Source organism: Canis aureus, chromosome 23 (assembly GCF_053574225.1).
Source record: "Canis aureus isolate CA01 chromosome 23, VMU_Caureus_v.1.0, whole genome shotgun sequence".
Lineage (NCBI taxonomy): Eukaryota > Metazoa > Chordata > Mammalia > Carnivora > Canidae > Canis > Canis aureus.
In genome coordinates, this window is record NC_135633.1 from 11,743,771 (window position 1) to 11,757,500 (window position 13,730).

The following is a 13,730-nucleotide window of genomic DNA, read 5'->3' on the forward strand; positions in this document are numbered from 1 at the left end:
CTAGGGGTGGTAGAAAGGTAGGGGGGGCGGGGAGGTAGGGGTGACTGGGTGACGGGCTCTGAGTGGGACACTTGATGGGATGAGCACTGGGTGTTATTCTATATGTTGGCAAATTGAACACCAATAAAAAATAAATTTATATATAAAAAATAAATAAAAAAAATAAAGCCTGCCATCTATCTCCATTTTCCCTTCCTTTCATCCTTTTTTTTCTATGCTGTTAATTTATCATTATTTCTCCCCCCCCCCAGTTTTTTTTTAAGATTTTTTTATTTATTCATTCATGAAAGACAGAGAAAGAGAGAGAGAGAGGCAGGCAGAGACACAGGCAGAGGGAGAAGCAGGCTCCATGCGAGGAGCCTGATGTGGGACTTGATCTGGGGTCTCCAGGATCACGCCCTCGGCCAAAGGCAGGCACTAAACCGCTTAGCCACCCCAGGATCCCCTCCCCCCAGTTTTATTGATATGTAATTGACATGCAGCACTGTATAAGTTAAGGTGTACAACATAATGATTTGACTTACTTATATTGTGAAACGTTACCCCAAAAGTTTAGTTAGCATCTGTCACATCATTATTTCTTTTCTGCTAGAAAATCTATGCATATCTATTGACATTAAAAAAGCCTATAGTAGCTGAGTGAAGTAAGTCAATCGGAGAAGGACAAACATTATATATTCTCATTCATTTGGGGAATATAAATAATAGTGAAAGGGAATATAAGGGAAGGGAAAAGAAATGTGTGGGAAATATCAGAAAGGGAGACAGAACATAAAGACTCCTAACTCTGGGAAACGAACTAGGGGTGGTGGAAGGGGAGGTGGGTGGGGGGTGGGGGTGAATGGGTGATGGGCACTGAGGGGGGCACTTGACGGGATGAGCACTGGGTGTTATTCTGTATGTTGGTAAATTGAACACCAATAAAAAATAAATTTATTAAAAAAAAGCCTATAGTATATTTACTAAACAGTCTTCAGTATACTTTAGTATCACATGTTTAATGTGATAAGATGAAGAGATAGAACTGATGAACTTGCTCTTCCTGTTGTACTTATCTGGATAATTTTGACTAACTTGGCTTTTGTAACCTATATTTTTAGATTTGATTATGTGTGTGTGTGTGTGTGTGTGTGTGCGTGTGTATGTGTGGTATAATCAATTGATAAATCATTTATTGAATTAATATATTCAGTGGTATGTCAGATATAAAAGAAGTCTAAAATATGACTCTTGCTTTGAGTAAGCTTGCAGTATAAACAAATTCAAGCAATAAAAAAATGTTGAATTTTAGAGTACTTACTTCCGTTTCAACAAACGGCATCATATATGCCTTATATGATGATAGCTAAAATATACGGAGTATTATCTATAGGCCACATACTGTGTTAAAATGCTTCAAATACATTACATAATGTAACCCTTTACCTAATTTCTATGAGCTAGGTTTTATTATTTTTATTGTTACTATTTTATGACAATAAGGTACAGAGGTTGAGTAACTTGCCCAGTGTCACAGAACTACTAGATGTTGAAGTAATAATGTAAGCCAGGCGAAATGAGTCTTAAACACTGTACTAGGGAGCCTCTGTATATTATTTAGTAGGATTATAAATTTATTTTGAGATTTTGATGGAAAAGAATAAATAATCTTGGTATAGTACTCACTATAGTATTGGAGTTTATTTTTTTTAAATTTTTATTTATTTATGATTGTCACACACACAGAGAGAGAGAGAGAGAGGCAGAGACATAGGCAGAGGGAGAAGCAGGCTCCATACACCGGGAGCCTGACGTGGGATTCGATCCTGGGTCTCCAGGATCGTGCCCTGGGCTAAAGGCAGGTGCCAAACCGCTGCGCCACCCAGGGATCCCAATATTGGAATTTATAATAGAGTTTTATTCTTCAAAATATAGTTCAGGTCATATATGCATGTATATGTCACATTGTAATTCCATGCATGTTTATTTTTTTTTGAGCATACCATTTTTTAAAAATTTAACTTCAATTTGCCAACATATAATATAACACCCAGTGCTCATCCCATCAAGTACCCTCCTCAGTGCCCATCACCCAGCTACCCCATCCCCTCACCCACCTCCCTTCCACAACCCTTTGTTTGTTTCCCAGAGTTAGGAGTCTCTCATGGTTTGTCTTCCTCTCTAGTGTTTCCCCTCAATTGCCCTTCTTTCCCTTATAATCCCTTTCATTATTTCTTATATCCCATGTATGAGTGAAACCAGATGATGATTGTCCTTCTCTGATTGACTTATTTCACTCAGAATGATAACCTCTAGTTCCATCCACATTGAAGCAAATGGTGGGTATTCGTCTTTTCTGATGGCTGAGTAATATACCATTATATATATATATATATGTACACACACACACACACACCACATCTTTATCCATTCATCTGTCAAAGGATATCTCAGCTCCTTCCACAAGTTTGCTCTGTGGACATTGCTGCTATGAACTTTGGGGTGCAGGTGTCCCATTGTTTGATTATATCTATATCTTTGGGGTAAATACCAATTAGTGCAATTGCTGGGTTGTAGGGTAGCTCTACTTTTAACTTCTTGAGGAATCTCCACACTGTTTTCCAGAGTGGCTGTACCAGTTTGCATTCCCACCAACGGTGCAAGAGGTTTCCTCCATGCATGTTTTATATTTGTTCAATCTTCGGTGCTTTGGAGTTTGGATCATTCAACAAATGTTTACTGAGCGCTTACTATGTGCCAGGCACCCTGTGGCCCTGGGGACATTGAAGATAGAGCAATGAACAAAACATAAATTCCTGTCAAAACAGAAATTTAAGGAGCTTACATTCTAGTGGAGGGAGAAAGACAATATTAAAAAAGTAAATTATGTAAGTTAGAGGATAAATGCTATGGAGAAAAATAAAGAGAATAGGGAACGCCCAGTGTTGGAGATGTGTGCAGTCTAAATAGAATGGTCAGGGAATGTGTCTTTGAGAAGATAATGTTGTTCAAACACTTGAAATAACAGCAAAGGAACCATGCAGATATGTGAAGAGGAGTGGTCCAGGCAGAGGGAGAGACCAAGGCAAAAGGCTCTAAGATGGAAATGAGCCAGGATATTCAAGGAACAGAGATGAGACCAGAATGGCTGGAGACAAGTGAGTGAGGAGGAAATAATAGGCGATAAAGTCATAAAGGTAACAGAAACCTGATCACATAGGAACTCAGATCATGTGAGGATTTTGGCTTTTATAAACTGTGAGTTGAGCAATGATTGGAACATTTTCTGTAGAGGAGTGATATGAGCTGACTTAAGTTTTAAAAGGATCACTTTGTTGCTGGGAATATATTGTGGAGGTGCAAAAGAGTGGAAGCAGAGTGACCACTTAAAACTCTCTTTAAAAAAAAAAAAACTCTCTTGTAATAATCCAGATTAGAGTTATTGGTGGCTTGGAGTAGCAATGGAGGTGGTCAGAAGTAGTTATAATCTGAATGTATTTGGAATAAGAACTAACAGGATTTTCTAACAGATTAGATTTGGAGGATGAAAGAAAGAAAGGAATTAAAGATGACTCCAGGATTCTGACCTGAGAAGCTATAAGGATATAGAGTTGCCAGTAAATCAGATGGGAAAGCCTTTGGAAGGAACAGGTTTGAGGAAATATCAGGAGCTCAGTTTTGGATGTGTTAAATTTGGCATGCATATTATATATTCAAATAGACATGTAGAATAGGCCAGAGAGAGGAGATAAAAATTTACCACTATGAGAGTATATAAATATGAGCATAGTACCTTATAGATCTCAATCTGTTATTTGTTCTATTTGAAACACTCTTTTTTGCATTCTTTGGTTAAGATAGTATGGACCGGATGATGTATGGAATTGTTGAATCACTACATTGTACACCTGAAACTAATGTAACACTGCATATTAACCATATTGAAATTAAAAATTTAAAAAAAGATAGAAAACTCATGAGCCAGTAGCTCAACCTAAGGTTTAGATACTAATAAAGGTAATCTTACATTTAAAAAAAAGTTAGTATGGAAAATATTTGTATTAGTTTAATTCTAAGTGATGAAAATAGAAATTTATTCTTTCATTAATCTTTTGGTCTGCCTGCAGTTTTATTCTGTACCAAGTACAGTCACATCTAGTCAGGAGAATAAAACCATGAAAAAGAATTCAGATAGGTGGGATTTAATTGAGGGAATTTGTTACACAGGAATTAGAAGGCTGAAAAAGAAAAAAAAAAAAGAAGATGAGATAACCCAGATTAATAACTGTAGGGAGTAGTTTCCAGCCATAGGAGTAGAGGAACAAAATGGAGGAAATTGGGTTCCTTGGACTTTGGAACTTGGAAAATCTTACTACTGGGGCTTTGACTTGTGGGGAGAGGGTATGCTGTGAGACTTGTGCTCAGATCATGGAGGGAAACATGGCATGGCTTATGCTCTAATCGTGGAGAGAGTGTGGCCAGCTGGTATCTCTGAGGCAGCTGGCATTGGGAGTGCTAAAAGAAGCCATTGCTGGTGGGAATGTAAAATGGTGCAGCCATAAGTGTATTTTGCTGTTGGAGCGATGCTGACAGGAGCTAGAAAAAGGAAGTCTCTTTTCTCCTCCTCCTACCTTCTAATTTCCCACTAGTCCCTCTCATTGGCAGAATCGAATAGGAAGCCAGCTGGCAAGAGAGCCTGGGAAATATAGTGCCCCAGAATCACAGAGCAGAGAATTGAAGGGTGATGTGAGAGTCAAAAGACAATAAGTAAATAACTGGCACAGTACTGTGAATGTTGATATGAATAAAATTTTAAGACCTCATTCCACTGAAATGTTAAGGGGAACAGTTTCCATTGTAAGCCATAGTACTTTGGTTATTTCGTGTGATATATGTAATATTTGGTGTTGAAGGGGATTAAAACTGATTAATTATAAGAATAATTAGGTTTTCAAAACTTCTAAGCTATTTTCTGTCTCCATGTAAGAGATTAATTTATTCATTCAGCAAATGTTTATTGCATTTATCATATGCCAGGTACTATTCTTGCACTTAAAATATATTAGCGAATGCCACAAATAATTTTAGTTCTTATGGAGCTTATATTATAGAAGGGAAAGACAGATAACAATAAGCATAAGTAAGTAAATTATATAGTATATTAGAAGTTTATAAGTACTATAGAAAAAGAAAAATATATAGAGTAGGATAAGGCAAATTGATAGTGCAAGGAAGCAATTTTAAATAGGATAATCAGAATAGAACTCATAGAGAACATGACATTTGAGCAAAGACTTGTTGAAGAAGGTAAGGGAGTTAGTAGTAGGTGAGAAAAATGTTATTTTCCATTTTTTGATAATAGCCATCCTAATGGGTGTAGTGTTTTGTCTTATTGTGGTTTTGATTTGCATTTGCCTTGTGACTGATGATATTGAACATCTTTCCATACATTTATGGGTCATCTGTAGATGTTTGGAGAAGTGTCTCCTTAAATCCTTTGCCTATTTTTGAATTGAGTTATTTGTTGAGTGGTAGCAGTTTTCTGTATATTCTTGATATTAATCCCTTATCAGAAAAAGTTTTCTCCCATTCTGTGGGTTGTTTTTTCCCTGACTCGATAGTGTCCTTTGATGCACATAAGTTTTTTAATTTGACAAAGTCCAACTTATCTATTTTTCTCTTGTTGCCTGTGGTTTTGCAGAACATTCAAGAAATCATTACAAATCCAATGTCCTAAAGATTTCCCCTGTGTCTTCTAAGGATTTTATAGTTTTAGCTTTTAAGTTTAGGTCTTTGATCCATTTTGAGTTAATTTTTTTATGAATAGGGTAAAGTAAGGGTTCAAATCCCTTGTTTTGAAGATATCCAGTTTTCTTAGTATCATTTGTTGAAAAGACATCTGTTCACTTTTTATATAAACTTTCAAAGAACTTAGATATTGCAGAAAATAAGATTTATAGTTTTTAGTGATTATTTAATGCTCAGTACTCTTTTTGCTATATCTCTGTTGCCTATTATAATTTGTAGAATCATAATAGAAATACTAATTAATTAAGGATTATTTTGTTTCCAATAGACACTTTAATACTTCCTAGGAAAGTTACTTTTATGATGTCCATAGGCTTTATGTTTGTGTATGTATATTATCTTGAAGTACTAGACAACAATTTCTCTCTATGCTAATACTAGTGTTTAATTGGAAATATTGACTATTATTACTTTCCCATTCACGCTTTTATTATAAGCTCCTAGCATTTGTTAATCTCTCATTTTCATTTGGTAATGTGTCTAAGTGAAGGGTAAGATTGAAAGCTATATGTCAAGGTGATTTGTAGTTGTTTGGGATAATTATTGGAGAAAAACCCCATTCTTCACTGGGTCATTCTCTTACTCTTGCCTTGTGCTGTGGTTACATATTACTATCTGTGGTTGGGAGCCAGTCCTTTTCTTTAAAGGCCCCAAGGGAGAAAATGTGGTTGCATTCTGTACAATAACTGTGTGAATGGCTTGGGCTCCCAGTGGCATCATCAGGGATCTCAGTAGAGACTAAGCTCTCTCTTTGCCTATCATGAATCTGGTTTGATGTGAGGGGAAAGGACATTTAGAACATTGTTCTTTCCTCTGTTCTTATTTTCCTGAATATCGTTCTCATGCTGGGCCCAATGGAAAACTGAATGTATAATTAGCCTGACAGTGATAATTTCAATAAAAAAGATAATACAAAGTACTTCAAAGTAAGAATTTTACTCCTGTTTCAGCAACAAAGCAAAACCAAAATCAGAACACACTTAAAAGCAAAATATGTTTCAGCAAAATCCAAGTTATATACCTTAAATCTAGTCTGAGGAAGTGGACTGAGATTCAGATTGCCCCCCCCTTTTTTTTAATTACACTTGAATAAACTTTACTTGGATGAACTAGTTGTTGCCTCAAACTTCTGACTTCTGCACCATGTATATCAGCAGGCATATTCACAGGAGTTATTCATTATTAATGTTTGTTGCCCCAGTAGAGCCAACTCACCTTGATAAAAGCTTGAAGGTTCTTTAATGGTTTTATGCTCTGACACTTGTCCTATGATTTTTGTATTTGGGTTACAAATTTGGTACCTGACTTTGTTAGGTACAGAAAAGAAATAAAAGAACTAGATAGACTTGTAAATTGTGACACTGATTTGCATAAGAAATACTTCAATGTTTAAGTTTGAGTACTACATTTGCCTAGTAAATTTGTATACATCTCAATGCAGAAAGAAAATAGCCATGGATTATCAATTAATTTGTTCTCTGTGACAGCTGTTGAATAGCAAAAGTGTGGGATTTAGACCTAGGTATAAAGCTTTGTTCCCCAGTTTACTTGCAGTATTCTTAATCAGTTTCTCATCAATAAACTGGGGCTAATATTATTATACCTATCATAGACTTGGAAGGATTAAATGAGATATCACTTGTGTCTTTTTCTACTTGAAATAGTTCTTCATAGTATAAAAAGCATTCTGTTTGTGTGATTTAATTTAATTGTTGTAGATAATTCTGTAATTCATTCCCTTTTTAGGATGTCAGGATGTAAGAAGAATAGGAGTCCTTTCTAACCAGTCCCCAGCAGCTGATTAAACACTGTATGGGAGAACTGGGAAATATGAAAGATGGCAAATGAAATCCTGGCAGAGAGAGCAGTCTAATCCCAAAGGACATTTTCAACAATAGCCTGGGCCCTCTGCCTAGTACTTAGAGGGGCCTATGGTAAGACACTCCTGCCCCTCACTGTACCATTCCCAGAATCTTATTCGTTAATGCTTGGCTTTATTAATAAAGTCATGACCACTTGTTCGGCACTGCATATGGTTGGTTGTGATTTCCAGCTGCCCTTTGGGCTAAAGTGTAAACAGTGAGTAGATTGTTATGTTCTTCTATTAAGCTTAAAGCTGTGATCTCATGTCTGTACCACATATGTCTGCAACCAGAAATATATCCCTTTCCTGATCTCAGGGAAGAGAAGCAGCACTGTGTCTGAAAAGAATCTGAATTCATTAGTCTAAGGGCTTTTTGGTTTTCTTTTTGCTGAAACCAAAGAACAAAATATAGCATATAAAGTCATGAACATCATCAATAGGATGTCAGCATGACACCAAACAGCATAATATATTGTCAAGATGAACGTTTAATCCGGTGACTGAAATTTCTATACATTTGGCGTTTTCATAGAAGACAGAAATTCAGGCAATAATCCAACAATCCACAATCACAAAGAGAGCCTCAGTGCAGTGGATTTGAAATAAGCACAACAGTTTGTCTGAGTGACTGAAAAAATACCCATTGATACGACTGGTTCCTAAACCCTGGCCCAATTGCTAATATGCTGGGTTAACTACCATCTAAATTTTTTGCTTTAATATGTTGATCAGGGATGCTGTTGTTGCTGGTGGTGGTGATTTTTTCTTTTAAAATCAGCTTCAAGTGCTTGTTATTACAGATGTTTCAGCTGTTCACATGGTATGAATGCTAGATAAAACCCTGACACTCTAAGCTTTGTAGAAGAGGAAATTCATAGTAACGATACCATTTTATACCATATGAGCAAGATGCTTTCAGGTATATATATGTAAGTATTTGTTAGATATTCTTCATAGAAGTTTTACAGTATACTGTACACATTTTCAGAGGAGGTAACTTTAAGTTTGTTTAAGAATTTAAAGAACTTGCCAAGATCATGCTAAGTCTGGGTTTCTACCTCAGGTTGACTCTCAAGCTTTGGTCTTCTTGCCGTGTCACATTGCTCCTGCCGCTTTCTAACTGATTTTACAAACAGTTTTCTAGCCTCTGAAATACACAGTAATCCTGAGTAATAATACTAATAATTAATTGTGCTACCTTACATTTGTGTGGTGCTTTATATTTTTCAAATTGATATTATGACCATTAGTTCATGTGTTCTACCTCTGAGTACCCTATGAGGCAATCAAGGTAAGTATTATTCTCCCTATTTTATAGATGAGTATAGTAACCCCAGAGAGGATAAGTGATTTTGCCTAATGTAAAATAATTTATTAATGACAGAACTAGAACAAGAGCTCAAGTCTCGTTGCTTGCAATTTAGTGCTCCTGTGCAATCTCTGAGTTCCCTAAGGAAGAAGTGCTTGCAGAGTAGATCAACTTGTTGGTGCAATAAAGAAAATTACCCTTAGCTAGGCTAGCAGGTAAAAAGTTTTCCTTTCCCTGAAAATGCAAGTCTTTGGGTCAACCAGTTAAGTTTTAGAAAAAACCCACCTGGTAAGGGCTCATCCTGTAAGCCCTGGATTGTGGATTGTTGGATGCTTTTTCCAGGGAAAAATATTGGGGTAAGGTTATTGTTGTGTACTGAGCTTAGCTAATTCCTGCTGGAGTCTTTAGCCAGAGTCTTTATCCAGAAGCCGTTAAAGATTCTCTAGCCCAACGGAAGTAGGGAGATTCTGGAGAGAAGGAAAACGTTGGGTTTGAAAATAAAATTTCCTTATAGTATTATTGGTTGGGTAATGTGCCAGTAGCATTATATGCTAGGTATAGTTTCTGAGTATTTGTGGAAATTAAAACAAACAAACATGTAACAAATCCTTCATACTATCAGGGAATAAATGCAGAAGTAAACAAAGAGGCAGAGACTCACTGCTGGGAAACTGACTTTAAATAACTGAATAGTCCTTCAAAATAAAGTCTGAACTGGTTTCATCAAAATTATTAAGTGGGCCTAGGATAGTATTAGGTTAAGGTACAGTTCTTAGCTCTGCCACTTACTATTTGTGTAATCATAGGTAATTTATTTAATCATCTTGAGTTTCCATTTTGCCATCAATGATGTAGTGATTGCCTCTATTCACTTTAAAGCTTTTACTGAGGATGAAGCATCCTGGATGCTGAGGCTCTAACATGATACCTGTAGGTGCTCAAAGTATCCCTTTGCATGGGACATTTGCAATTTAAGATTTTTCTCTATTAGTGGAGCCATGCGATATCAGAAGTGGAAGAAATCTTGCATGTATTTTATTTTATTTTAATTAATTAATTTATTTGTTTATTTATTTATTTATTTTTTGCATGTATTTTAGTTTGGACTTAGAATGCAAGCTTCATGAGGGCAGGGGTTTTATTTTATTCACTGCTTTATCCCCAGAATCTAGAACAGGGCGAGGCATATGACATTTATATTGAATGAATTAATAAAAGAAGAATGGTAAGAAAAATAATACTTGGGTTAAGTAGAGCCTTCCTTATCTGGAACCATGTGTCTACATGTTAGACTGGCAACCTGCCAAAGCTTATGGGCATGTCTACAACTAGAGATGTCCCCAGGGATATCCACTGTGGGCATTATCACAGTGGCTGCCTCTACGGCAAAATGTCTGACTTACCATTTCTTACATATGAATGTTGAAAGAGTTTTATATGTTCAGTTCTGAGAAAGGGTAGATTTGCCCGTTGAGCTCTGTTGCCTTTACTTTGTGACATAGAGTTCTGCAGCCATAATAAACTCTAGATAGACCTGCCTGCTTTTTAATTTTCTTCCATTAGCTTCCCTATACTCCCCATCATACACAGAGCAAGCATCATACAATGCTTTTGCATAATCATTTTATAGTTTCATTTCCTCTGGAGAACTTTGCTGTGCTATGTTAGAAAATTGCTTTGTTTTCAGGTTTCTAGAGTTTCTTTGGTTTTCCTTTGGCGTTTCCTTGAAGAGAGTCATGGTGCTTGTTTTTTCCTGTGTCTGTGACACCACTGTGGTTGTACTGTGTTTCAGAGATTGGTACGCTGTCCAGATCCTAGGAGGGAGGAGTAAAGGTGGGGAACATGGAGAAGGAAAGCAACCAGGAAGGCCTTTGCTCATTACTTCTTATTTTACATTGAAAGGGGGAGATGTATCAGTTCCTTCAAAGAGCAAAGAGAGATGAGACCTGTCATTCTTATACTTTAGTCATTGTCTATTTGAAAACACTAGTACTTTTTTTTCTCTATAAAATGAGTCAGGCTCTTCTTTCCATTTTCTTCAAGAGAAAATCACATGATACAAAAAAGGAGCTTTATTTTAGAGGACCTGGATTTTAGGCCCCACTTCACCACGTCTTAGCTAAGTAACTGTGGAACATTATCTTCTGAGCCCTATTTGTATAGGCCAATTTTGTAGAGATGATAATATTACTGATTATACCAAGTTATTATATGAATTAAAAGAAATACTGCACGGTAAAGGGTTTCACAAATTGTGAATTATGAATTATACACAAACCTACATCACTTGCTTCTACTTTTCATCATCTCTAAATCATCAAGAATTTCTTGTTGCCCTTTTAAAGTAGAAATATATCTTGTATTTTTTTCCCTGCTTTTGCCAACAGCTTAATCAAGTTCAAAAGATTTGGAAATTAACATTCTGTTTTCCAATTTTTCCTTGGGACCTTCACCAGGCCATTTTTCTGACACTCTGAACAGCTGTTGTGTGTCAGTCCAGAGGTGGTTGCATTTCACTGGATCAAGATTACATGATTCTGGTGTAGAGTTGCAGGGTTTTTGCTAACAATGGTTGCTCACTCTGGAGGTATGCTATATAATTTGGTGTATTAATGAGAGGAAGTTTGTACAGATGCTTTATAAATCACAGAAACTTTGTGCAAAAATGGCACACTCTATTTTTTTTTAAAGAGAAATACTTCTCAATTTTCTTTTCTTCTTGTTTTCCCAGTAGCTTTGTATCTGCTGCTCAGGTTTTCTACTAAATACAGACAGACTCTCCTTTCCACAGCTCCTCTGAAACAGTGTTTATAGCAGTAGTAATGTGTGAGTTTTTAATTTTTTAAGGTGTGAGAGTTGTTTAATCTTAGAACATCTATGGAATGCAGGTAGTATTGTAATGTAGACAAGGGAATGCTGACTCTGGAATGAAACTGCAGGAGTTTGGATCCTGACTGCCACTTATTAACTGTGTGGCCTTGGACAAGTCATTTAACTTTTTTGTTCCTCAGTTTCCTCTGTAAAACAGGCATAATCATAGTATGACATCATTGATTGTTATGAGTATCTCTCTCTCTATCTATATATACATATATATACACATATACACACACACATATATAGTGTTAGCTGTTACTGTTGTTATTATTACTGAAAACTTCCCATTTTAAAAAATGTCCCATTTTTAAGGTATGCTGGAGCCAATCAATACATTACTAAGCCCTAATATATTTTTAGGACTCTGCCAGTTATCTTGGAGAATACAAATTGTATGACATGATTCTTCTCCTCTAGAGGCTTAGTTGAAAGTAATGTAAGGTACATTTGGATGCTACAAACTGCCTGAGGAAGCTGCTACTGGGCACTTTCATGGGTTGACTGACTGGGGACATAGAGCATAAAAAGAACAGGGAACTGACAAATACAAATTTGTCTTGACCAAGGTAAATGATGTACAAATCATTGCAATAGGAATGCAACAGTGGGCTGATATGTTCCTGAAAGTCTTCTGGAGGTGATAAGGTATTAGCTAAGCCTTAAAGGTAGATTCTGGAAATGTAGAAAAGGGGAGGGATTTAGTGAGGGGGGAAGGAGTAAGGGATGGGAATATATACATCATAATGTCATAGGAAAGGCACAGTCAGACAGGCTAGACTTAAAGCTCTGGTGCTGCCTCTTGCTGGTTTTGTGACCTAAGGTAAGTTACTTAATATCCCAGAGCCTCAGTTTTCTTCTTTAGGTTATTGTGGGTCTTTAAACCATCTAAAGCAGGTAGCATAGTTCTTGGCACATAGTCAGTATTCAGTAGGTCATATCACTGGGAAAAGAGTGTAAAAATTGAAAGCATGGGATTTAAACTCAGACAAAATTGGTTCAAGTCTTCTCTAGCACTTACTAGCATGATAAACAAATTACTCTAAGCTTCATTTAGCTCATCTGAAAACAGGCATGAATCAGTAGCTTCATTGCAGAGTTGGGATTTAATGAGGTCCTGAGAAACATCAATAATGAACATGGCACATAGTATGTACTCAATACACTTTCGGCATTGTTGCTTTTATTCATACAGCATCGTTTTCCTTTCTCCCAGATATTTCTTTTGTGATTATTCATATACTTTCATCTTTTCCTCCCCCTCACTGTTCATTTACCTTCTTCCAGCAGCATTTATCAGTGGTGGTCGGAGAGACTGAAAACAGAGACTGAAAGAATGTGGAGGTAGAAGGGAACTGGTCAGCACCAGTCAGCATCACATGTCCAGCAGAACACCAAGGACAAGATAAGAAAAAGGCAGTTAAGCATACGTAAATATGAATGACAGGAGCATAAATATATACACCACCTTCTGGAGACTCATTCTTAAGGCCATGGAGATTTTTTCTTAGGGAAATTCTGATCATGTTATTTCCTTGGTTAAGTTCCTTCAATAATTTTCTATCTCCCTGAGGATAAAAATCCAAACTACTTTGGATTGCATTTGAAATCCTTTCCAATCCTTTCCAATCTGTTGTTAGTCTGTCCTACTGGATCTTTTTCTTGTCTTTTCCACCATGCATCCCATATTTCAGCCATTTTGAAGTCCTTCTTTGAATGTGACCACATTCTGTTGTATCTTCTTGCCTTGCACATCCTAGAATGTCCACCAGACATTTCCACCAGATGAACTTCTACTTATTCTTCAGGACCCACTTAAATGGGATTTCTGTGATGCCTCTGATCCCTCCAAAATGAATTATTTACTCCTTCCTTTGGGCTTCCACAATATTTTGT

The 13,730-nt window shown here is 36.6% G+C and overlaps 1 protein-coding gene across 19 annotated transcripts in view; it reads left to right on the forward strand.

Moving 5' to 3' along the window:
• SOX6 (SRY-box transcription factor 6) overlaps positions 1-13,730 on the forward strand; it is a 665,852-nt gene that overhangs the window by 284,107 nt on the left and 368,015 nt on the right. The window contains exon 1 of one of the 19 annotated variants that reach the window (XM_077866369.1): positions 7,594-7,721. The exons of the other annotated variants lie outside the window; for them this stretch is intronic. The gene's annotated coding sequence lies outside the window, so the exon portion shown is untranslated. Of the gene's footprint in view, positions 1-7,593; positions 7,722-13,730 lie in introns of those variants that run through there. 19 annotated transcript variants of the gene reach the window in all.